Source organism: Carya illinoinensis, chromosome 15 (assembly GCF_018687715.1).
Source record: "Carya illinoinensis cultivar Pawnee chromosome 15, C.illinoinensisPawnee_v1, whole genome shotgun sequence".
NCBI lineage: Eukaryota > Viridiplantae > Streptophyta > Magnoliopsida > Fagales > Juglandaceae > Carya > Carya illinoinensis.
This window is the reverse complement of record NC_056766.1, coordinates 36,031,731-36,057,206: the sequence shown is the minus strand read 5'-3', so window position 1 is coordinate 36,057,206 and position 25,476 is coordinate 36,031,731. Positions and strand designations below refer to the sequence as shown.

The 25,476-nt window shown below is 36.8% G+C and overlaps 1 long non-coding RNA gene across 2 annotated transcripts; it reads right to left on the bottom strand.

The window, feature by feature from the left end:
- Nucleotides 1-5,829: 5,829 nt before the first annotated feature.
- Nucleotides 5,830-16,036, bottom strand: LOC122295957. Of its 2 annotated transcripts, XR_006238336.1 has the most exons (4): nt 14,839-15,038; nt 14,342-14,743; nt 6,663-6,910; nt 5,830-6,098 (listed from the first exon to the last, which is right to left on the bottom strand). It is a non-coding gene; the product is annotated as an uncharacterized LOC122295957 (long non-coding RNA). The 2 variants fall into 2 exon arrangements; XR_006238337.1 differs by lacking the exons at nt 14,342-14,743; nt 14,839-15,038 and adding an exon at nt 15,680-16,036.
- Nucleotides 16,037-25,476: the final 9,440 nt, after the last annotated feature.

Genomic DNA, 25,476 nt, shown 5'->3' with positions numbered 1-25,476 from the left:
TGGTCCAGAAGCTTTACAAAGCCATTTGCGAGGTTTGATTCATATGGATAGTTTGGGTATGCCTTATATTAGAGAGAAATGAGCTTTATTTGTTTTGAGGTCTTTTTGAGATTTTTTTCTGTAGGGCTTGGTCTAATTGTATTTATTTTAGCATCTATTTCTCTTTGGTTCTATTTGGTTTTAAGCATTATTGTTTTATTTTGTAAACTTAGATGCTTGAGATTTGTTACCATGGTTTTCCTCTACCATAACTGAGGGTTCTTTAATAAACTTGGGTTAGGGACCACTCTTGGACATGGGGCCATGAATCTTTTTTTTTTTTAATTTTTAAAAAAGGAAGGTTATGCCGTTATTTCTTCTTTTTACCATAGCATTTGCTCTCTATGTGCAAGACTTTTATTCTTCTAACTTGATTTCCTTCCTTCTCTGCCACTCTTCTCAATCTCAATGGTTCCCAAGAAGGTCATTCAACCCAAAACTCCTGAAGATATGAACAAGTCCAAGGTTCATGCCATAGAGCAATTCTTCCTTGGGAACAAATTGCGCTCTAATGTTACCCCTAGGTTCCTGCCGTCGTTGGCTTCCACTTTTCACATCCCTGACACAATGTCCCTTGAGGTTCCTGGCTTGTGCATAGGGGCCATTGACAATGAAGGCTATGCCTTGAAGGTCATCCTCTTCCCCAGCATGTTTTCTTGCAAGCTGAGGCTACCATTCCCTCAACCCTATTTACGACCTGCTAAACTGCCTCAAATTGGCCTCCTCTCAAATCCACCTAAAAGCTTGGAGGATCCTAATGTGTTGCTGAATCCTCTGGCGCCAAGCATTGCTTGAAACTAACTAGAGCACACAAACCTTACCGGCCGTGAGTTTCTCCTAACCCATAACCTCATAAAGCTTGAGTGGAACATTTGCAGTTTCAGGGCAATGCACGCCCTCATCTCTTGGGAGCGGTGCTACCGCAAGGTCAAAGACTGGACCTACAAGTTTTTCTTTGTGCTTGGTGGAGGGTGGGAATTTCCAATCGGACAGATTACCAATCATGAGTTCCTCATCTAGGCCATATAGGGGGTGGTTCCTAATGACAAGGCGATTTGATCGAAGGCGTCCTCTGAAGAACTACGACCTATTGCCATCGTCAAAGAGTGGGTGAAGAATCACCCATCCAATGTTCCTTTAGAGGCTCTTCTTACGAAAGAGAACACAAGGCAGTTTTTGCCTCCCTTGGGCCACACAGTTTTCGATGACTACACTATACCAATGCAACTAGAGGCCCCCTTAGCTCAGGAGCATTTCCCCAACCCCCTAGCTAGGGTTGACAACAACCCTGTATCCCTTCCACGATTCCCTCTAGGCCACTTGACCCTCAGTTGATCTTGTCTAGTTCCCCATTGAAGCCATTAGGGAAACATGGAGACAGAAGCTTTGTTGCTCCCAAAGAACTGGTCATCCCTCCCTCTATGGCCACGACGGCCATTGAGTCTATTATGTTCGTGGTCATTGAGCCAGTCGCACCGACATGCCCTTGTAGGATGTCTTTGGGGGCTGAGATACTTTTGACGCACATCTATGGGGCCTTCCTAAAACTGGACTCCCGACGGTCAACTTTGATGAAGGCCTTTCCCGAAGTGAATGTGGAGATGATTCCCTCCACTTTGTCCACAGCGCACTCTACCATCAAGGGTCAAATTTCTTACGATGTTGCAGAAGATCACACAAGAAGCCCTGAACCAGATGAGGAGAGGTTATCCACCCCTGAGTCTCTCGTGTCCAACCACCAAAAGAAAACCCTACTACTGCCAATGCCATTGATGGGCTCGTTGTGGCTCCTACTGAGGAGCCTACCGAGAGAACTTTTGGAAGGGAGGACTGGAATCAGGTTTGGCCCCTGTTCCTGACCTCATTGCCAAGAAGATGACCAATCCTCTCCTTTCCTTGTCAGCTGTAAGGTTGCCTATTTCTGGAGGTGAGGTGGTCGTGGAGCTGTGGACCAAGGGAGGGAGTCACCATGGCATTAGTGACATAGGGGGCCGCAGGGTTCTTATGAGAAGCTCCCTCCTACTGCTACCTACACTCCTCTTTCCCAGCCTGCCATTACCCCTAAAGAGAGGATTATGGGTGAAGACAAGGTCATGGAGACCACTACTCGGTCCTCTTGCAAAGAGAGACCAATTGAGGTCATTCCTCTATCTACCCAATCAGAAGGAGGAGGAGCTCGAGCGGAGTCTCTGGAGCTTGTGACCATATCCCTTATGGAGCTCTTCTCAGAGGTCTATTGTGCCTATTTATCTTTTCTTCATTTTTATCTACTACATCATACTTGCCCTCTTCTTTTTGTTTCTTTGGCGATAGGGTGCATCCGAGTTGGCTGCCTTTATTGTGGATGGCAAAGAAGTTGTTGAAGGGGAGAACTAGGCTCTTCACTCCTTAGCAACTCGAGGGGAGAGGGAGAAGAAGAAGCATTGGAAGTTGACCTGGTGAAGGCCCAACTCTCCTGCAAAGAAAGTCAAGCAGCTTCATCTTCAGAGAAATATACGAAGGCTGAGCTTGCCACGGTGAGGAAGAAAGCAAAGTTGGCTCACCATGACATTCTGTCTGAGTTGGCAATGAGCAACTTAGCCCTGGAGTCAGTTGATCAACTGACCGCAAAGGTGGCAACTCTTGAGGAATCACTTAGTTGCAGGGAGAGAATGTTGAGCTGAAAGGCCGACAAAGCTATAAGGCACAGCTATTTGAGCAGTTGGAAAGAGAACACTAGTCCCTTTCAATGACTTTGAGTAGGCGACTATGGACCGCAAGGGAGGCTCGGTCAGGCAACTGCAAACCGCAAAGGAGGGTCAATCAGGCAACTATGAACCTAAAGGGGGTTGAGAAGAGGCTGGTCACTCAAGATTGATCACTTAGGAGCTGCAGAGCAACCTCTCTCAAGTTCAAGAAGTGGTTCTTTGTCTAAAGGGGTAGCTGAGGTCAGCAATATTTGTTCGCAACTAGGCCTAGTCCTATGGATACATTGAAAACCTCAAGAGGATGTGAGACCACGTTCTTAAGACCCTTAGGAAGACTTGAGAGCCCTCAACCACTGCAACCTCCCTCCAAACCCAGATGTGTTTGAGCATTATTGTACCCTAGGCAGAGAAATGTTGCCCAATGACTTTCCTCTTGACTCAGATGCTTCCAAGCCTAATCCTAATGCTCCTGCTCCTTAACTTCTACCTTCTTCTTCTTCTTCTTCTTCTTCTTCTTTCTTTTTTTTTATGCGTTTTTTTGTTTGTAGAGTCATGTACACTATTTTATTTTCTTGTATAGTCCTTTGGCCAAGTACCTATAGGCAACCTTGTGGCCATCTGCTCGTGCTTTGTACATGATTAAATACTAATGAAATCAACTTTTCCTTTTCTGCCTTGGCTCTGGATGTCGTCTCTCTCTCTTCATTGTTGCCCTTTTTCTTTTTCTTCATCGACCACATAGACTGAAACAAGGGATGAGACAAGTCTACGAAGACACAATACTTGGCTCGCCTAATCTTCTTGTCGGCCTTGTAGATTGAGGCAAGGGATAAGACAATTATGTAGAGACACGGTACTTGGCTCCCCTAAACTTCTTGTTGGCCCCATGGACTGAGGCAATGCATGAGACAAGTCAGTGGAGACACAACTCCCTAAACTTCTCATCGGCCTCAGAGACTGAGGCTAAGGATGTCTCTAAGGCCGAGGATGAGGCAAGTCTGTGGAGACACGATATTTGGCTCTCTTAAACTTCTCATTGGCCTCGTAGACTGAGACAAGGTATGGGACATCGTAGAGTGAGGCAAGGAATGAGGCAAGTCCATGGAGACATGATACTTGGCTCCCCTAAACTTCTTATCGGCCTTATAGACTAAGGTAAGGAATGAGGCAAGTCCTGATACATGGTACTTGGCTCCCCTAAACTTCTTGCCAGTCTTGTAGACTGAGGCAAGAGATGAGGCAAGTCCGTGGAGACACAGTACTTGGCCAAAGGACTCTCCTATGCCAAAGTCAGTTTCATCTTTTGGAAGTGTTTCTTAGCTCTAAAATTCCGCAACTTTGAACATAGCTTGAGTAAAATTTTACTCTATCTTTGAGGTGTCATTGACTTCTATTTCCGAAGAGTTGTCCCATCGCACCCAAGCTTCGAGCACAAGTCAATTAGGTGGGGTGGCATGCTGAAAGAAATTATTAATGCAACTCTAAATTCTAACTTTATGTCTCGGTGCCTCCCTTGGCCAAGGCCAACAACTCCACTTTGTTTCTCCTTGAGAAGTAAGCCACTATGGCTTTCTCGACATTCATCCCAATAGCTACTACTTCATGACTATCATTTTGGTGGCTTCTTGGCCTACTACAGTGAAACCCACCTTTCTCAGAGTATGGATCATGGTTGCCTCTTTCACATGCTTTCTAACAGCCGCTTTCTAAGGGCTTGATGTGTTTGTGGCCCCTCGACCTATCCCTGTGGCATCCACCTTTCTTTTCTCGAGGAATGGGTGGCCATAGCTTTCCCTATACTCATCCTAGTAGCTGCGTACTAGTGATGATCTAAGGCAACCAGTAGGCCAACACACGTCATCCCCAGTCAATCTTGTCTATGCCTTATCATTTCTCGTGCTGCTTTTTCGGGACCTCTATTTCCACTTGCTCGCGACACATTTGGGCCATGACAAATGGGTCCCTCACTTGCAGGATAGGCCTCTCCCATCCCATTATCTTTGGTTTGCTAGACCAATGGGCCTCTCATAGCCCTGAGGCTTTGGGCTTTTGGGCCGAACCTTTTTACTATATCCAATCATCTTCCTTCCATTTCTTTGAATATATATATATATATATATATAATAATGCTAGATATAATCCTAAAGTGTATAAAATCGGCATATTCTCTTTGAAAAATATTGAACTCACATTTAAAAATAGATTTTTTCATGTGAGTTTTAAATTTGCTTACATTTTTTAAATAGAGTACATGGGATTTATATACTCTATGGCTTAATATATAAAGGAGGAATCCCCTAACCAAGAATGCATAGTACAAATTATATTTTGTAATATTAGTCTTGGGATATAATTGACTGAGTCTAGCCTATCGCTAATAATAAATGAAGAGATAAACCAAAGAGATAAGAAAAGAAAAGATGAGGCAAGTTGACTCAGACTCTAATAAGAAAATGTTTTTATATGGCAAGCAGGATGATCTTGAGCTTAAAATTAAAAATTAAAAGAATAAAGTTGAATATATAGCGGTCTATATATTTCAATTAAACTGTTGTACCTTTAATATTTTGAGATACAACCATAATCTAATGAATTTAAATCTATTTGGAAATAATAATTAGAGACTCAAAGAAGAGAAATTATTTCAAACAATACGTGCTAGTGCATTTTGTCTTTTTTGCATAGTTTATAATAATAATCAAGTTGTCATGGGTTAAATAGGTTAGCTTTTTCGAACATGGTACGATGACTTTCTTTTTTTTATTTAAAAAAACAAGGGATCGGAGACCCACAGGGGCGGCCCCCTTGATTAATCCGTCTCTCATGACCTTGTTGGTTTTGGTAATTTGGATTTGAAAATACAAAAACTCCATATTTTGAAGGTGCAAAATATATATTTTTCCTCAAATAATTAGCTTTATAATTTAAAATGAAAAATGAAAAATGAAAATTGGGGGATAATTTGTGGATAAAGGTGTCGCAAGTACTTGATTCCTCGTTATTTCATATTAACCCTTCATTCAATATTTCCTTTAACAATCATAAGTAAATTGCATGTAAAAAAAAAAAAAAAAAACCTTAATATATATTACATTATTGATATTCCTCGGAGAGAACAGTAGGAATTGAACTCCCCTCTTTTTCTATTATTATTATTAAGGAAAAACATTAAACACCTTAGTATATATTACAAACCCTTAAATTACTCCTTTTAAACTAAGGAATATTACGACTGCCACTAAGTCTTGCCGCTTGTAGTGGCAGACCGGGTGGACGTCGGTGGTGGATTTGGGCTCTGACCCGTGCTTGGATGTGGAGGAGGGGGAGGACTTGGCTGGGGTTTCCCACCTAGTTTTCTTGCTTTCATATAATCTGCAAAATTCAATAATGTTTAATCAAACAAGATGCAGTGCTTAGTTTAATAACATCTTTTGAGAGGGCATCAAGAAAAACTACCGGCAGAATCTGCACACATGCATGAGATTATTAATATGAAAGATTATGCCAATAAATATTATGCAATTTAGAGCTATAAAGGTGAAAAATTATTTTCAGTACTTTTATATAACTCTTAATTTGTCTTAATTCGTCTATGTTTAACTCATTACAATTGAAGAATATTGCCATGCACGCGTTCATATTACTCTATAGTACTCAGCAGCGCAGAGGGATCTATGATATATATGCTGAACCACAGGGATTATAAATTGCATATCAAAGCACGTGCTTTGATATGCAATTTATAATCCTTTTTTTAAACCAGAAATAAAAATCTGCAACAACAGAGACCTACTACTTTTTCAAGTGGTGTTTACACACAGAAATTAGTAATCTGCATGCGGCTTGTTCCTGGTGCTTCATGATGATCATGGACTAGTTTTCAAAAAAATAAAAACTTAAACCCAGGTCTTCATGCAGAAATTAGAGGATTCGAACCTGCAGATATCTGATACGGATGCATGGCCAATAATGTTGCAGCGATTAGCATGAAAAATGTTGTGAAACGGAGGAAGGCCGAGTACTGGAGACCCATCTCTGCTCAGAGTTAAAACCTCGATACCTTGCCGTCTGTCTGTCTGTCTTTGCCTAGCCCTTAAATTAATATATAGTGTTTGTTATGTGCTCCAAAAGTCCTCAAAAGTCATCACTTTCCGACTATATATGCATAAATTACAGTCATATTCCTGGTCATTCAGACATAGTCATGGTCAGGCTTTCTGATCAGCTTTCAACTTGGCTATATAATAAAACTCGAATATCTGTATTAATTTATGTTAAGACAAAGACATATATATGGCATATATAACGGGCATGCAGTTAATTAATAATTATAGACTCCATTATATGTAATGCAGTCCATGCTCCAATATAGTATATACCCATTCAATATAAACAAGATTAGTTAAAGCAAAACCGGGTCAAAGAAGCAATCAACCACGAATAAATATTTCAAGCACATAAGGGACCTTAATATTGTTAACATGGATTCTTGCAGGCCAGTCATCAATATGTCTTTTACTTTTAAGCAATATTTGAATTCTATCTCGATCGGCTTTTCCATTATTTCTTTAGACATGTCATGTACATGTGTGTGTGTGTGTAAAGAATCTCCTAGCTAGCTTGCAAACCAAATGCTTAAAGTCTTCTAGAAATTAGTTGTTCTTAATATATCTATATTCTAAAATACCTTCTTTTGAGTAGTTAATTAGAAATTGTGGTTAATTGGCAAAGAACTTAAATCTTTAGTAGTTGAAAATTATTAGGAAATTGTGATTTAAGAATTTTATTTCGGGCAAAGTCCATATAATTAAGAGGGTGAATATTTCTGGTGATCATGATTTAGCACAAGTCAATTAAGATCTTGAGAAATGAATCCAAATTTCTATCTTAATTCTGGTGATATATTTACTGCCTCTAATTTCCTTTCTCGTGAGGAGTCAAAGCCCAGCCTTAATTTGTTCCGCCGGCAAAATGGTATAGGTTTTATTTATTTAAAAAAGGTTGTATGGTAAAATTGCGAGTTGGACTAGAGCATAAATAATAAGAATATTGAAGTTATTGCTCAGAAAGAGGAAGAGGAAGACTATAAGATCATGCCGATAACAATCATTTAAAATTGGAAATCTAGTTGCAAGCACAACTATGTACTAATATGTACACTAATCTAATGTGATTGGTCAAAAAGTAGATTTTATTGAAAATAATACTAATTTAAATTTTGAATATGAATGAATCAGTATTAGTATGTAGATTAGTACGCAACTTTGCTTGTATGTAGCAAAATTCTTTAAAAATATTTCGATCTGTAAGGCACTTTTGAGTAGTAGCATGCATGATTTATAATTGAGTTATGTTATATACAGTCACTTTTACGTATTACTTATGCACTCCATGCATTGATGAAATTGGTCAAAATAGTTATTTTATATTAAAAAAAGTGACGCAGCCAATCACATTAATGGAATGCTCAAAAGAGTATACAAAAATGACTGTACATAGAATTTTTCTTTATAATTATATATGGGAAGAGAGGAGGTAGCTTGATCTAAACCATCATCATCTCAACTTTCGAAAGCTTGATGCGGGAGGGTTAAGGTTTTGGATGCTGCTACCATGCCGCCCAGGTTTGACCGCTGGTGTGCCCTAATCTAGTGTATTTTATAACACCTTTTTATATTTTTTTCCTCTTTCTTTTTTACATTTTTAAACATTTAAAAAAAATACACCAATACACTAATAGTCACTTGGCCTTAATCATTAAACAAAAAAAATTAAAAACAATTAAATACTTGAGCAGTCAAAATGAGATGACAAAATCCATGGGGCATACTATCATTTTCCTAAGGTTTTATCCTCTTATCTTTTGATCCTTCAATTTCCAATTTTATGATCATCATGAAGATCTTTAGTTTTAGTTGATTTTTCTTTGATTAAAATTTAAAATGATCTTTTACCTAGTTTCACAAAAAGAACAGAAAAACTAGAGTTGGCTACCACCATCCTTTGGTTGCCCCAAATAGCTACCCGGGTTGGCCAATCCAATATATATGGTAATGAGAGAGGCTAGAAACCAGATATAGTGTTAAGAGGGGATTTACACCCTCCAATGGCCGGACGACACATCACAATATTAGAAAGGTTAGAATAGAACCCACCTTAGCTAATCTCATACAATCCCCTCTTTCTCCTCTCTCTCTCCTCGAACAAACATCTACAGCAAGTTAACTAGCTAAGGGCCTCAAATACTGGAAACCATGAAAGGAGATAGCCCTTTAAAGCTTGGTGTCAAGAACCCTAGATGGAAGAAAGGGGAAAGAAGCAAAGTTTTGAATTCTATTCTATTCTAGCTGAAATTTTCCATTCTGATTTAATATCTAGCAGACTAAACCTCATTTTTTGTTTTGCTCCAAATTCTGGCCCATTCCGGTCCATTTCGGCCATTCCGGTCAAATTCCGACAATTTCAATAGTAATTGGCATCCTGGCTTCTATTCTGTTTCGAACTGTCTTTGTAATTTCTTATGCTTGGATGGTAGTTTTGTAAATTTTAAATTAAGATAGTATTTAATTAATTCTAAAATATAAAATATATTTATATAATTTTAATTTTTTTTTCATTTTAAATATGTCCGCTCATTCTCTCTTTTTTTTTAAATATCATTATTTTTAATAATTTCTCTATTCTTTTATTGTTTTTCTTTGTTTCTATTTCTCAACTCAAATTTTTTATTTTTTAAACTTATATTCATTTTATAAATCTTCAATTCTTTCATATATATATATATATATATATATACACATATACATAATACACACTTACATATATATATGTATTTATTATATTAGTTGATAGTTTATATATATAATTATTTATATATAATATATAATTAATCCCGAAACGGTATCCGAAATGGTAACGGTACTGAAATATTTTGTTCCAACAATGCCTTAATCGAAACGGCCACCAAAACGGTATTTAAAACTTTGGAAAGAAGACAAAAGTGAAGTGAAGTGTTAAACTGGAAGGCGATTTATGAAGTGATGGTAGGGATCTTAGGACAACACCATTTTTGAAGAAATGAAGTGCAGTGTAACTAGGGAATACAACGTTTCAATTACTGATGCATGGCTTGTCATTTGAATAAAGTGATACACGGCATTTTGTTTATTAAGTAGGAGTATGTTGTTTTGTATGTTAAATGCAAGTTTGGAGATTAAAAGTTGAATGTTGCATTTTAGTGTTTGTTATTTTATGATGTGTCAGTAGCGGTCAAGTTAGAAAAGTCCAGAGTTTGTTTGGTAACATAGAAGGGTATCACTTCTGAGTATAGGTAGTGGGAAATTTACAAAGAACTCATTCTGGAATATTCTCGTACTGAAATCTGTAAGGACATTGGAATTGCATCGAACAATTTCGAATGCTTTTCTGTTATTTTATGATGTGTCAGTAGCGGTCAAGTTAGAAAAGTCCTGAGTTTGTTTGGTAACATAGAAGGGTATCACTTCTAAGTATAGGTAGTGGGAAATTTACAAAGAACTCATTCTGGAATATTCTCGTACTGAAATCTGTAAGGACATTGGAATTGCATCGAACAATTTCGAATGCTTACCATATGAACTTTATCATTTCCACTGCACTATTCTTCCATTGATTTCGTGTGTGAGTGTTTCTGGGTAAGGATCTTAACAATTGGTATCAGGAGTTGTTCGATCATTCATGGCTGAGGTTACATGTTCTAATCAGCAACTTGATGGGATTCAGAAACAAGTGAATGGTGTGGAAGATGAGCTCCTTGGGGAATTGAAAGATGTGAGAGGCAAGCTTAATTAACTCTACAAATCAGTAGATCAAATCATAAACATGATCTGATCCTTGGTGGCTAACCAGAATACTAGGGACCTACAAATCACAAATGAAACAGATCAGAACCAATTCAGTGGAGGAGCTTAGCGGGGCTTGCATTTGGATTTCCCTCATTTTGATGGGGACATTCCATCGGGTTGGATATTCAAGTCCTCATAGTATTTTGAATATTATCAATAGCCCGAGCACAGCGTATGTTAATTGATTCCTATTACATGGAAGGGGAAGCTCTAATTTGTACCAACATGTTGTAGACACAGCACAGTTTAACAATTGGGAGACCTCGATCCCTACAATGCTGGTGCACTTTGGACCGACAGCTTACAAAGATCCAATGGAGACACTTACTCGTCTTAAATAGACTTCCATAGTAGTGGTTTACAAGGCTCAATTTGAGGCTCTTTCGAATAGACTAAGAGGACTCTCAAACCACCACTTGCTGAGTTGTTTTCTTAGAAGTTAGAAGGAAGAAATCAGGTTAAGTCTACGTATGTTCAACCTTCTAAATATGAATGCTGCATTTAGACTAGCTCATATCCAAGAAGAATTTATGGCTAGTAATAGGAGAACTATAAAGTTCAGTCCTAAGAAGGCAATTGTATTCTCGAGAACTTACACTAGCAGCAACAACTAATGGAGTGAAGAGAGTACAAAGATGCAAAAATTTAACCCTAAAAAGATCTCCTCACTTTCAATGGATGAGAAATGTCATTAGGGTTTGTGTTATCATTGAGAAAAAAAAGTGGAACCTAGCCCACATGTGTAAAACTCCTAAGCTCTATCTATTACTCGATAATAAGGAACCAAGGAGGAATGGGGAGAAAGAAGAGGTAGTTCCAGATTTGAGCAGTGAAGGGGAGGCATCAAATCAGATAGTGAGAGTGAAACCTAAAATTTCACTTAATGCCATTACTGGCACATCGAGTGCTAAAACTATGCATGTGATGGGGAAGATTGGGAAGGAGCATGTTGTGATTCTAGTGGATTCTAGTGGCACGCATAATTTCTTAGACCCTTCAATTGCTAAGAAAATCAGGCTAGTAGTTGACAAAACTTAGAAAGTTGCAATGAAAATAGCAAGTCCTTAATAGTGAAGGGCATTCCAAGGCAGTCAAAACAACAATTCAAGGTACTCATTTCAACCCTTCTTTCTATGTGTTGTCTTTGGGTGGTTGTGATGTAGTCCTAAGAGTTAAGTGGCTGCTATCCTTGGGACCAGTTGCATGGGATTTTTCCCAACTTACGATGAAGTTTGTCTATAAAAAAAAGATGTGCAACTGGTAGGATTGGGATTGAGGAACTGGTTGTGGAGGGAAGTAATAAACCAGTCATCACTTTGGTGAGTAAAGGCAAATGGCTATTTTTACAGTTAATGGGGGGAGAGGACAGTGGCAAAAAAAATTTCAGTGGGAGACGATGTACAAAAAATTCTCACTAAGTTTAAGAGAATTTTTGAAGTCCCGAAGGGGTTACCAACTCCAAGGGAACAAAGCCATAAAATCATTCTAAAGGAGGGGACTCAACCCATAACCATGAGGCTTTATCATTACCTACATTACTAAAAGGCTGAGATTGAGAAAATAATAGCTGAGTTGTTGGAGATAGGGGAAGTAAAACCTAGTACCAGCCCATTTTCTTCTCCTGTGTTGTTAGTTCGTAAGATAGATGGGAGTTAGCGGATATGTGTAGACTATAGGGACAAATTTTCAATTTCGGCGATTGACAAATTGTTGGATGAATTGTATGGATCAGTGGTCTTCTCAAAACTAGACTTAAGGTTCATATACAACCAAATTAGACTAGTGCTTAAGGATGTGGAAAAAACAGCATTTCAAACGCATGAGGGACACTATGAGTTCCTAGTAATGTCGTTTGGTTTGACTAATGTTCTGTCAACTTTTCAAGGGTTGATGAATCATGTGTTTCGGCAATATTTGAGGAAATTTGTACTGGTATTCTTTGAAGATATACTAGTGTATAGCAAAGGGTGGGTTAAACACTTAGAGCACTTGGAAAAGGTGCTAAAAGTTTTAAGAGGAAACTAGTTGTATGCGAAGTTGTCTACATGCCAGTTTGGGATGCCGAATGTTTATTACTTAGGGCATGTGATAAATGCAAAAGGGGAATGGCTAACCCAAGCAAGGTGAGTACAATGCTAGAGTGGCCTGTTCTAGCTAATGTAAAATCTTTGAAGGGTTTTTTAGGTCTTACGGGTATTACTGTAAGTTATTAAAAATTACAGAACAATTGCTGCCCCACTTATAGATTTGTTGAAACGGAATTCATTTATGTGGAATGAAGAAGCCTTGAGAGCCTTTAAAGAGTTAAAGGCAGTAGTAAACAGTCTGTCAATCCTTAAGTTGCCTGATTTTTTCCAACCTTTTACTATTGAGTGTGATGTAAGTGGGAGGAAGATGGGAGCAGTTTTAATGCAGTCAAGACAACCCCTTGCTTATAAGAGCATGGCACCTTCTCTTATCAACTTTTAAGAAGGAACTCTTAGCCTTAGTCACTTCAGTAAGAAAGTAGAGGCGTTATCTTTTAGGCTAGTCTTTTGTGGTCAAAACTGACTAGCAGGTTTTAAAATTTCTCTTGGAACAGCGGGTTGGAACTGTGGCTCAACAAAAGTGGGTGAGCAAATTGATGTGTTATAATTTTGTAATTGCCTCTAAAAAAGGGCAAGGAGATGCTTTATCAAGAAAATGGGAGGAAAGTGAGATTGTGGAGGGGTCATTGGCTATGATAACTTTCCCTAGCGTTGATTGGTTGGTTGAGTTAAAAGGTAGCTATGAAGAGTCCAATGAGAGTAAAGAGATCATTAAACAGTTGCAAGAGGACAAGCATTTCCTCAAGAGATATCCATTACAACAGGGACTGTTATTAAGGAAGGGAAGGATTGTGATTGTGCCTAACTCCTCATTCAAGAGTAAAGTAATGCATTATATTCATGACCACTCCTTTGGAGGGCACTCGGGTTACTTGAAGACCTACCAAAGAGCTAAGAGAGATTTCTATTGGAAATGGATGAAAAATGACCTAAAGATGCATAAAACAACTCCACCAGCAAAGTTGTTGCAACCCCTACCCATTACAAAGCAGGTTTGGACCCGCATCTCTATAAGTTTCATAGAGGGGTTGCTCATGTCTCAATGCTAGAACGTGATTTTAGTCATGATCGACAAGTTTAAAAAATTTAGCCACTTCATATCTCTCTCTCATCCTTTCATAGCGTCTGTAGTAGCCACTCTCTTCTTGAACCACGTTTTTAAATTACATAGTCTTCCCCATGCCATTATCACTAACAGGGACCCAGTGTTTGTAAGTTCATTTTGGAAAGCCTTTTTCTTGCTATAGGGAACTACACTCAACCACAGTTCTACAAACCACTCCCAGACCGATAGTTAAATAGAAGCCCTAAACAAATGGGAGGAGGGTTACGTAAGATGCTACGCATGCTAGAACCTCAGAAATTGACACAGTGGCTACCATTTGCAGAATGGTGGTACAACACCTCATACCACACAACCACAAATCTAACTACTTTTAAAGCATTGTCTGGTTACCCTCCGCCCCAGTTATTATCTTACATTCCAGGAACATCATCAGATATTTCAATTGACCAAACACTACCAGCTAGGGAGTAGATTATCAAAGTTTTAAAAGAGAATCTAGAAGCAACAAGGAACTAGATGAAAGTCCAGGCCAATAAACACAAATCAGAAAGGAACTTCGAGATTGGGGATTGGGTGTACCTGTGGTTGCAACCCTACCGCCAAAGCTCGATAGCTGCTCGTCAAAATCTAAAGTTTGCTCCCCGTTAGTATGGGCCTTTCCAAGTGGTGAAGAAGATTGGTGAAGTTGCTGACCGTCTCCCATTGCCAATGAGCTCCAAGATACATCCAACCTTCCATGTTTCTTGCCTCAAACGGAAGGTTGTCACTGAGATCCAGTCTCTAGCGACACTTCCACCAGTCAATCCCCAAGGAAAGGTGCATCCCAAATCAAAGTCTATTATAAATCGACATATGAAGTGGCAAGGGAATGGAGCCACGATGGAGGTGTTGGTCAAATGGATTGGTGCAAATCAAAAGGACAACACATGGGAGAATCCTTGGAAGCTTTGACAGCAATACCCCCACCTTGTGGGTAAGGTGCTGTGAAGAATGAGGGGGATTGTCAGGAACCCTAGATGGAAGAAAGGGGAAAGAAGACAAAAGTAAAGTGAAGTATTGAACTCGAAGGAACTTACAAAGTGATGGTAAGGATCTCAGGACAAGCCGTTTGTTGAAGAAATGAAGTGCAGTGTGACTAGGTGACTCGTTCTCGAATGTGCTTCCAAGTGTAGAAGTGTCAAGTTGTATCAAGGATAAGTCCAGGATCGTATTCCACGGAGATAAAGGGTTATCAAAGTATTTCTGGCATTTTATTTTATTTTTATATAAAAGAGGTATCGAGTACAAGAGATGAAAATAAATATGAATCTATGTTTCTAAAATTATCCAAAACCAAGAGATTTAAGGAAAAAGTGTAGAAGTTGAATTAAACTCGCAAGAAGCAATAAAACAAACACTTGGGATGCAATTTTCACCCATTTCTAATTTGAAGTTGGTTTTACCTCTAAGTTCATCTTCTCTCAACCATTTTCTCATTCCAAGAGATTATGATCGGTTAAATAAATAATAAACATACTTTTTCAGTATAATCAAAGTACTTGACAGATTTTATATCAAGTGTAAAAGTAAAAGAAAGCTATCAAAGTCTAGTTACAAGTTCAAGCATCAATCGTGCCTTTATGTCTACGACTGATCAAGTTCAAGAATATAGAATTTTAATCCTTCTCATAGGTAAAATGAAATACAATCTATCAAGTTAATCATTTAAAATTCCATAATCTTGAAGAAAATCCAACCCCAAATAGTTATGAGCTACTCATTGAATCCCAAGCTAAAATTCTAGTCTATCATTTCTAAATTAACAAAATGTCTAAAAATGATAAATTCTAATATTTCAAATTGTTATATGAAAATAAAGGTAGAAAAATAAAAATACAAGCTGAAACCAAAACTTAAAGCAAGTAAAATAAAAATGACCGAATGAGAGTAGCCCAAGCCGTCTCCCCCAGTTCTGCAATAATCCAAAAAAGAAAAATGAAGCAAGCTGCCGCCGAATGAAATCCTTCGCTCTGTGTCTCCACAAAACTAACCAAAGAAAATAATAAAAGGAACTCCCAACTAGAGAGAGGGAGGGTTCCGTCCCCTCAAAACTAAAAACCAAAAGAAACTAAAAAGGAATGAATCTCCCCCAGCCTTACGCCGACAGTCCTATATCTCTAAACAAAACAAAACAAAGAAAAGAAAAAAATAAAAATATAAACAGCCGCCTCTCGTCTAGAAGAACTTAGAACTTAGCAAGAAAATAAAATTCAAAACCAGCCAAGAGAGAGAGACCCCACCGACCCTTACAAGATAAAGAAAATAAAAATAAAATAAATAACTAAAGGGTGAGGGAGAGCTCCCCACCCCACGCCTTCTAGTAAAGTCAAAAATAATGATGCCCACTAAAAAAACTTTTTGCCGTCCAAACCAAGTGATTTCAAATAAAATAAAATTTCACAAATGCCCCTGATAGCCAAGAATCAAATTTGCTTCTTGAGTCTGCGTGATTTCCTGTCGTGTCCCTATTGTTTAGCTCCTGCATCTCGTTTTACCATCAATTTTTTTTTGTATATAGTTAGGTAATTCCAAAAATACCGCAAAATTCCTCTCAAATGAGGTGTAAGCAGTTTATTTATTTTTTTAATAGTGTCTTGTAATATTTAAGTAAGATATAAAATGAGTAAAATATGAGATATTAATTTTAATGTAAAATAACTGTATTATAAATTCTTTTAAATGTAAAAATATCAGAATTTATTAATTTACTCAAATGTCATAATCTATTCTATAATTAAGTACTTAATTCATTTTGATTAAATAATTTAGTCACTTTAACAACTTAATTACGTAATTTTGACACTTTATCACTAGGAAACCCAACGTTTCAATTACTGATGCATGGCTTGTCATTTGAATAAAGTAATACATGGCGTTTTGCTTAATAAGTAAGAGTCAGTCGTTTTGTATGTTAAACGCAAGTTCGGGGATTAAAAGTTGAACATTGCATTTTAATGTCTTTTATTTTATGACGTGTCAATAGTGATCAAGTTAGAAAAGTCCGGAGTTTGTTAGGCAACGTAGAAGGGTCTGAGTATAGGTAGTGAGAAATTTACAGAGAACTCCTTATGGAATATTCTTGTTCTGAAATATGTAAGAAGGTTGGAATTGCCTCAAACAATTGCGTATGCTTATCATATGAACTATATCATTTCTACTACACTGTTCTTCCATTGATTCCGTGTGTGTGTGTTTCTAGGTAAGGATCTTAACACCTGGTTTTTTTTTTTTTGTTTTTTTTATCTTCTCCTACTTTAAGAGTTCCTGAAAATCCCATTAAAGGTCAAACCGCCACCTACTTTTTCCTCCCGATATCATTATTTCCTCTCCTATAGCAACCAAAAAGAGTAGTTTGAAAAGAGAAATCAAATAGAGAGAGAAGTCAGTTATGGTTAGTGGAGGGAGCTTGGTAGGAAGATGCAGGATGAGAGAGAAAACAATAAACGAGAGAAGAAAGATGCAGGTTGAGGAGAGAGAGAGAGAAAAAGAGAGAGAGATTGTGAAATTAGCTAAGGTAAGTTATATTCTAATCTTTTTAAAACTCAGTTTGGATATCAATCATCTTAATTTATTTTATTTTATTATTATAATTTTTATAAATTTTCACATACAATATAATAAATAATTCTATTTTTTTAAATCTCATAATAATAATAATTTTAAAAAATAATATTATAATAATATTTTATTTAACTTTCAACTTTTATCTCAAGTAGTATCTAACTATTTAAACTTAACGTAAAATAATGGTTTGTAATCCTGCTGTTGGAGGGTAGACGTGAATCCCCTCTTGACACCGCATCCTATTTGAAGTTATTCTTTGTGATAATTTGTACAAACTCTTATATCCTATATATTAGTTCTCTGATATAATATTCATGAAGGAGGTGAACGAAGGACGAAGAAGATACCTCTGTGTCTGACCGCAATTATACGTCTTCTCAATATTTTGATGGGCCTTTCTAAGTCCACCCTATGGTGGGCCTTTAACATCTCGTAGGGTGGAATTAGAAATTCCTCCAAACAGTTTGGAAGATTTCATTGGAGCGTGCAGTAGCATAGTCGGTAATTTTAGGGAATGTCCAGTTTAGAAAAAAAGTTTTGATATATACAAATAAAGTCGTATATTATTTTGTATATTAATATTAATTTATTTAGATTTAAAATTTAAATTAATATTATTTTTAATAAAATCTATTTTTTGATCAATCATATTAGATTAATATACATATTAATGCATAATTATACTTGTAATTAAACTTTTCCATAAAATATTAAGTCATTTTGGCTCGAAAGTGTCCATCCCAAGGTGGACGAATTGTTCTTAATAATGATCAGCACCTTGCAATAAATGGGTCTTTGCACGATGATCAGGACTATAACACAATCTTCTTTTTTTTAAATTTTGTGTCTACATATTTTTATAAATGATCTTACTTCCATTATTTATTGATGTGACAACGATTTTTATTCATATCAATTAAAATATAAATGCTAAAGCTAGACAGATTTTTCTGATTAGAGATTCCGACTGTATTTTTTTATTATTTAGTAATTAAAAAAGTATTTTTAACGATGTTGAATTTTTTAAAAAAATATTTAAAACCATTAAAAAATATATGAAAAGAAAAATTAAAAAAATATATATATATTACATTGTCGAGATCTCCATGTGTGATTGTAGAGCCACTCGTATCTAAATATTTGTTGCAATGACGTCTCTATGGTTAATTAAAAGGGCCGAATTATTAGAATTTGAGATGTTAAGGCTTTCTTTTATGGTTTAGCACTTTAGATATAGATCATAAGGTATAATATTTTTTAAAGGAGTTGGTTTTAAGTAGGCCTGGGCAAAAAAAAAAAAAAACTCATGGGCCTGGATTGACCCGACCCGACTTATAAATCACCCGTTAAATGTAGGTTCAACTAAACAATCAAGGGCGAAAGACGTTCACATAATTCCTGATTTCTGATTTGCGGTTTCTATTGCTCATTTTGTAGGCTTGGGTTTCGTCCACGTACCAACCACGCGTCCTTCTCTTTGATACTCTCTGACTCATAGGTGCTCAACAATGGTGTCCGTGACCAAATGTACCCATCACCATATCCATCTTTCTCCTGCTTTTATCCTTTACCATTCTCTTTGCAAATCTGGAAAGGAAGACCCAACACTAGCCCCATGGCCCTTCCACTCACTAAATGCCCCTTCAATTTCTGCCTGATTACTCACAAAAACCCCTTGGGCATTAGTAATCTCAGAGATAGAATTCTTTTTCTTTCGTTGGTTGACACATGCATGAAAATATTTTGTATTTCGATCTCCTTGTTGCAACCAATGAGCCTTAGCTCTCTGCTTCCACCAAATATTCTCCTACTCTAGAAGATCATCCAGCTTTCTACTTACATCTTTTATTTCAAATATATTTTCAGGCCCTTCCACTTCTTTTAACCTTTTGAGTCTGCTAGTTAAAAGCTTAATATCAGCCCCTTTGTTTGCAAACTTTTCTTTTGCTCATAATCCGAGAGCCTGTCTGCATGAATTCAATCTTCTTTGTGCACTTGGTAGTCTTCCAAACCCAATACCATCATACCTCTTCCATGCCTTTTCTACTATCTTCCCACACTCCTCTTCCTTGTCCCAGCACATCTCATAATGAAACATCCTCTTACCTTTCTCATAGATAAGTCTATCTTTTGAGTAGGTAAGGATAATAGGTACATGGTCAGAAACCCATGTTACTACCGTATCCACTACTACTTTATTAAAAAAACTCCTCCAAACTTGATTAGCAACAGCACGGTCTAACCTCTCTTTAACAAAAGAGTTGTTATCATGACCATTGCTCCATGTATACTTAATACCCCTCCACCCTAAATCACACAACCCTCCATTAGATAATGCCTCTCTAAAATCCTCCATTTGCCCCTCCTTCCTCTCATTCCCTCCCCATTTTTTCTCTTGTGACATTATCTCATTGAAATCTCCTAACACACACCAACTCACATCAAGAGAAGGTTTTAACATCTGCAATAACTCCCAAGAACCCCTTCTCTTTACAGCCTCTGGATGCCCATAAAAACCAGTCAAAAGCCACTTGGAGCTCTCCCCTTTGTTCTTCACCCATAGACTGATATGCCATTGTGAGTAATTCCATAATTCCACCTCCTCTACATCCCTCCACATCATCACCAACCCTCCACACAACCCTCACAACCCTCTCGGTTCCACCACCATACACCCTTCAAAACCCAATTTCTTTTGCACAGCTTCGACTTTCTCAGCTCTTAACTTTGTCTCCATAATGAAGATAAAGTCTGGCAACTTTTCCTTTGCAAGTCTACAAAGGAACTGAACTGTCCGAGGGTTGCCAAGCCCTTGGCAGTTCCAACCTATAGCCCTCATTGCTCCTGGCAGGGCTGCCTTGCAGCACCTGCCAATAACAATACACTGCCTGAGTGAATATCCTCCCTCCTAACTTTCTTTATTTTTACCTCTTCCCTTTCCTCCTCCCACTCATCCCTCCTAATCAACCTTTTACTCTTCCCAGCATACTTCCCCGGGCTTTTTGATTTGATCATCTCTCTAGCTCTTCTCTTCCAAGTCGTTTTAAACTCATTTATTTTTTCTACTTTTTCTAACCCAAGCTCCTCCCTACTTGCCACCTCCTTACAACTCGTAGCTTGTTGCCCCACCTCCTCCTCAACCACATTTTCTAGACCAACCTTTCCCTCCCCACTTATCATGCTATTTATTTTTTCCTCTAACCCCTCTTGCCTCTTCACCACCATTAACTCCCTTCCACTGCCCATCTCAGTGCTTTCTCCCTCACCTTCCATCGATTTTACCACCAATGACTCCTCTTCTCTAGAATCAGTAGCCTTATCCTTACCCTCAGCCTCATAAGAAGCACTCTCCTCCCCTCTACTACTATCCTCCTCGTTTATTTTTCTCTCCCAATATTTTTTCTCCCCTCCTCTCTTATAACCTTTTTTTCTAACTCCCCTCTCAGCTCTAAGCCACGAGCCAAATTGCTCTTGAGGAGAGCTTACATTCCTTAACCCCTCTCCTCCCATCAAACATCCCTTCTCCCCATGAGTTAACCAGCCACAATGAAAACACATTCTAGGCATCTTTTCATACTTCACACTAGCCCACACATTCTGGCCATTTACCTTTATCCATCTCCCTCGAACAACAACCTTTTTCAGAGAAATTTCTATTCTGACTCGCATAAAACCCCCCCAACCTATACCATTCTCAGGAGTATCCGCCTTCACTAATTTTCCTAGAGATTCACCAATCAAACGTCCCTTCTCTTTTGTCATACAAAACATAGGTAGATTATGGATTTGAATCCAAAACAGCTCATGATCAAAACACCATTCATGCAGTTGAGTAAATACATCAAACACCTTGAGGACAAATAACTGGTTATCAAAATAACCATGGTCTGCCGTCCATTACTCTCAGTTTATCAGCCACAGTATGAAATGTAATTACGAATTTGTTTTCACTAACCTCTCGAAATTCAGCAGGCCTACTAATGCGCCAGATTCTGTTCATCGTACTTGACAGAACCTCCTTACTAATCGACCTCTCTAGGCAGATCTTTCCAACCAAGCTGCGTTCCCCCTGTTCCCGAGCTTCCCCTTCAACCTCCTCACCAACATCTACTACCACTCTTTCTTCATCCGATAGCCTCAGCTTCTTCCATTGTTCTTCCAAACTCATCAATCCTCCACCAGCAGACTCGTCCATGGCAGCCTCACACTCACTGTCCTATCGGTTTGTTATAACCGTTTTCACCACCTCTATTTCCAGAGAGAAAATAGAGAGGAGACTGTAGAAACTAGTTACTTTTAATCTTCGCATTCTCATCGCAATTAATTCGTCATACATGCTCTTTTTTTAAGTGATATATAGAAAAATATTAAATATATTTAAGAAAAACTTATATAAAACTTACTTCTCCACATATCAATTATTGATATGCTAAAAATCATAAATTATTTTTAAAAAAACTAATAAAATGAGTTTTATAAATAAAATTATAAGTACATGTAGCACTACTCAAACAACTTACTTCTAATCTTAATCCATAAATATTTTCAAACATAATTTAAAACTTACATCCTTGTGAATATAAATAATCCCAATAAAAAAAATTTGTGCCGACATGATGAGTTGCTAATAGTAATAATTGGCTTGAGCCAGCAAAGATAGTCGAGTTATATTTTATTTAAATAACTATAGATTATTAACCTCAATCGATCCAAGCTGTTGATCACAAAGTCAAAATAAAAAGAGAAAATGTTTATATTAGTCATGTAACATGCATGTAATTACATAATTTCCGGCAGATGTACTACTCCATGACTTAAGAATTTCAAACTGAGGCTGTCATGTTTTCTTAATCGAAGAGAGCATATAATAATTAAAACCAAATACATGGGATAATAAAAATATATTAATTGGCTTGAAAAGATGAATGTACGGTATTACATTCACTATTTAAGTAAAAGAAGTATTACCGCTATAAATATTAATTTCGTAAATATAAACATACAAATTGATATAATTTTTATTTTTGATGAAATTAGTCGCCGGTAAAGTCACTAAAAGAAAATTACTTATTTACAACTAGTTAATTTCAACGAAATAGATATTATTTTCTGTTAAAATTAGTTATAAATAATTTTTTAATTGTAATAAATTAGTCACAGAATGTGACGCCCCCAAATTCCGTTTGGGATCGGACGGACATTTGAAGCGTCGAGACATGCAACACAAGGTTACCTGCCCCCGTTCATGACATATAAGATGCAATAATCCTAACATGCATCTAACATTATGCAATATTCGCAGCGGATAAATTTTTTCTTTAGCAATACTATGCACCAAACTGAAAATATCCCAATACTTAAAACATACTTCATACATAAAGATCCATTGAATAACTAAGATTACAGCACTATTCCAAAATAGTTATGATCCAAAAGTACTGGAGATGCAACTCCATCGTACAAGTAGTAATTTAACTACTATATTAACATTAATGACGCACCGTCGTTCAGTCGACTATGTCTAGTTGGTCAGCTCCTGATCCTCCTTCAGGTCCTGTAACAAGATCTACCATTCGGGGGGAATGGTAGTTGGGACTACCACAGTGAGATTTGATTACAAATCTCAGCAAGTTAACAAAAACTTCCATACAGACTAATGATGCATGTATGATAGTAAAAGCATAAATGCATAATCAAATTCATAAGTAATTAAAGCATAACTTAGCGTACAACATAGCATAATTGACATAGCTTAAATTGAATCATGAATTGAATTTGACTTGACATGAACTTGATCTGAAACTTGAATTAACATGAAAAATACATACTCCACAGTTGTTGTGGCCCCATGTATTCTACGTGTAAATATATACTCCACAGTTGTTGTGGCCCCATGTATTCTTCACAAACTTGACTTAACATTAAAAATACATACTCCACAGTTGTTGTGGCCCCATGTATTCTATACAAACTTGACTTAACATGAAAAATACATACTCCACAGTTGTTGTGGCCCCATGTATTTTACGCATCACAATTGTAGTTAAATACATACTCCACAGTTGTTGTGGCCCCATGTATTCTACACATCATAATGTACTCAAGATGAAATGTGACTGGAATACGAAAGGACTGAAGTCCTGACGTAACATAACGTGACTTGAACATAACTTAGAATACATGACCAACTTGAGATAGAAACATTTCGTAACATGGCATAACATATAATAGACAACATATTTAACATGACATACTTGCAACAGTGAATATTACATGACTTGACTTACATGTAATAGATGACATACTTAGCATGACGTACTTGTAATGTACAGTAATACATAACAGAATATATTATGTAACAGATAAAAATTGATGACAGAATAAATTCTGTATAATAGACAATTACATGATAACTTGGCATGGCATGACATATATGATAACATACATACATACACCGTAGTTCTTTTACTTAGCACACATACACAGTAGACTGCTAGTAAGTTAAAAGCTAACTTACCTCGATCTCCGCGATTCTTATAAAACTTCAAGTGCGATCATGAGGAACTGTAATTAGTGATTCTAAAAGTTAGAACTAAATCACTAATAATTTGAAATATGGAAAATAATAACTTAAAGAGTAAAATTTTCATTTTACTCTCTACATGTGGGAAAATGACCGTTTTACCCATAACTTAAGGATTTTGCATACTAACTCCAAAAGTTTCCAAAATTTACATTCCTCATATAAATTTTGTCCTAAACTTAAATATCAACTCAGAAAAATTTAAAACAAAACACAACTATGGAAAACACACTATGGCCGAAACATCCATAGGCCATTTCCCTTGATTTTTGTTGCAATTCCTTCCAAATTCAAAACTCATGCTTAAACCAAAATTTTGCAACAAATATCTTCCAATTCTAAGTTCAAAACCATACTTAAAACATCCATTTAGAAAAAGCTAATAATTAACACCAAACTTTTTTATAAAAAGATCTAAGCACTTGAATTATAAATTTTGACCTTAAATCAAAATATCTCCAAGAATTTCAAAAATCAAATCTTACTTCTAACATATTCATAATATCATCCTAACATCAACCATGCTTTAAATCATCAATCTAAAGTCACCAAAATCACAAAATAACATTTGGAGTTTTTTTGGTTTTACACTTAGTCCAAAAACAGAAACTTTTTTCTCAACTAGTTTTGATAATTCTCTTGATCTATGACTTATAATTATATGATCTTCAAACCAAACCATCACATGGTTTAAAAAGATGTCCTAAAACATATATAAGCTTCTAATTCAAGATCACATGGTTAGAAATTAACCAAAACATAAATTTAGCCAAGAATATCCACACTTTGGCTTATTTGAACATCTCTTTGCATAAAATTTCATATCTTTGAAACTAACATCAAATATCTTCAAAATAATAATATAACATGTATATAAGATACTTAGGATCCTCCAATAAAATTATTAAAGTTATTAGAATAGGTTTAGACCACCAAAGAGTTAAACTTTCTCAAAACAGAAACTGTTTTTCCTCTTCCAGTTTCTAAGTTTCTAAATCTAAGAAAATCTTTCATCAAAACCTTTAATCATGCAAAATCCTCAACCAATATTCATATATACATGTTAACAATACTCCATAAAAATTTCGGACCAATATCTATCCATTAGCTTGGTCAAAAACTCCAAACTATAACATACTCTCCAGATTCACGCCCAGAATGACCTTTCCATGGTTAAAAATACTTTTGACCGACCAAATGACTATGGAATGATACGAAAAATACATCTACGGAAACTAGACTCAAAGAGGAACAACTTATATGAAGGAGACTTTATGATAAAACACTTACAAAAGCTTCGAAATGGGTGTGCAAAAGAACTCCTAAAAGCTGTCCGAGAGAGAGTGTTTGATATTCTTTCAATGGAAAGCATAAATGAAGATAATTTCGTGGGGAGGGGTGGCTGGAGATACTTGTGGATAAGATATGGAAGAGATGAGGCTGGAGTGAGAGTTAAGTGTAGTTTTCTCCTACCCAAAAAAAATCTATAAATGATTATCTTATAATATTCTATCCAATAATATCTAAA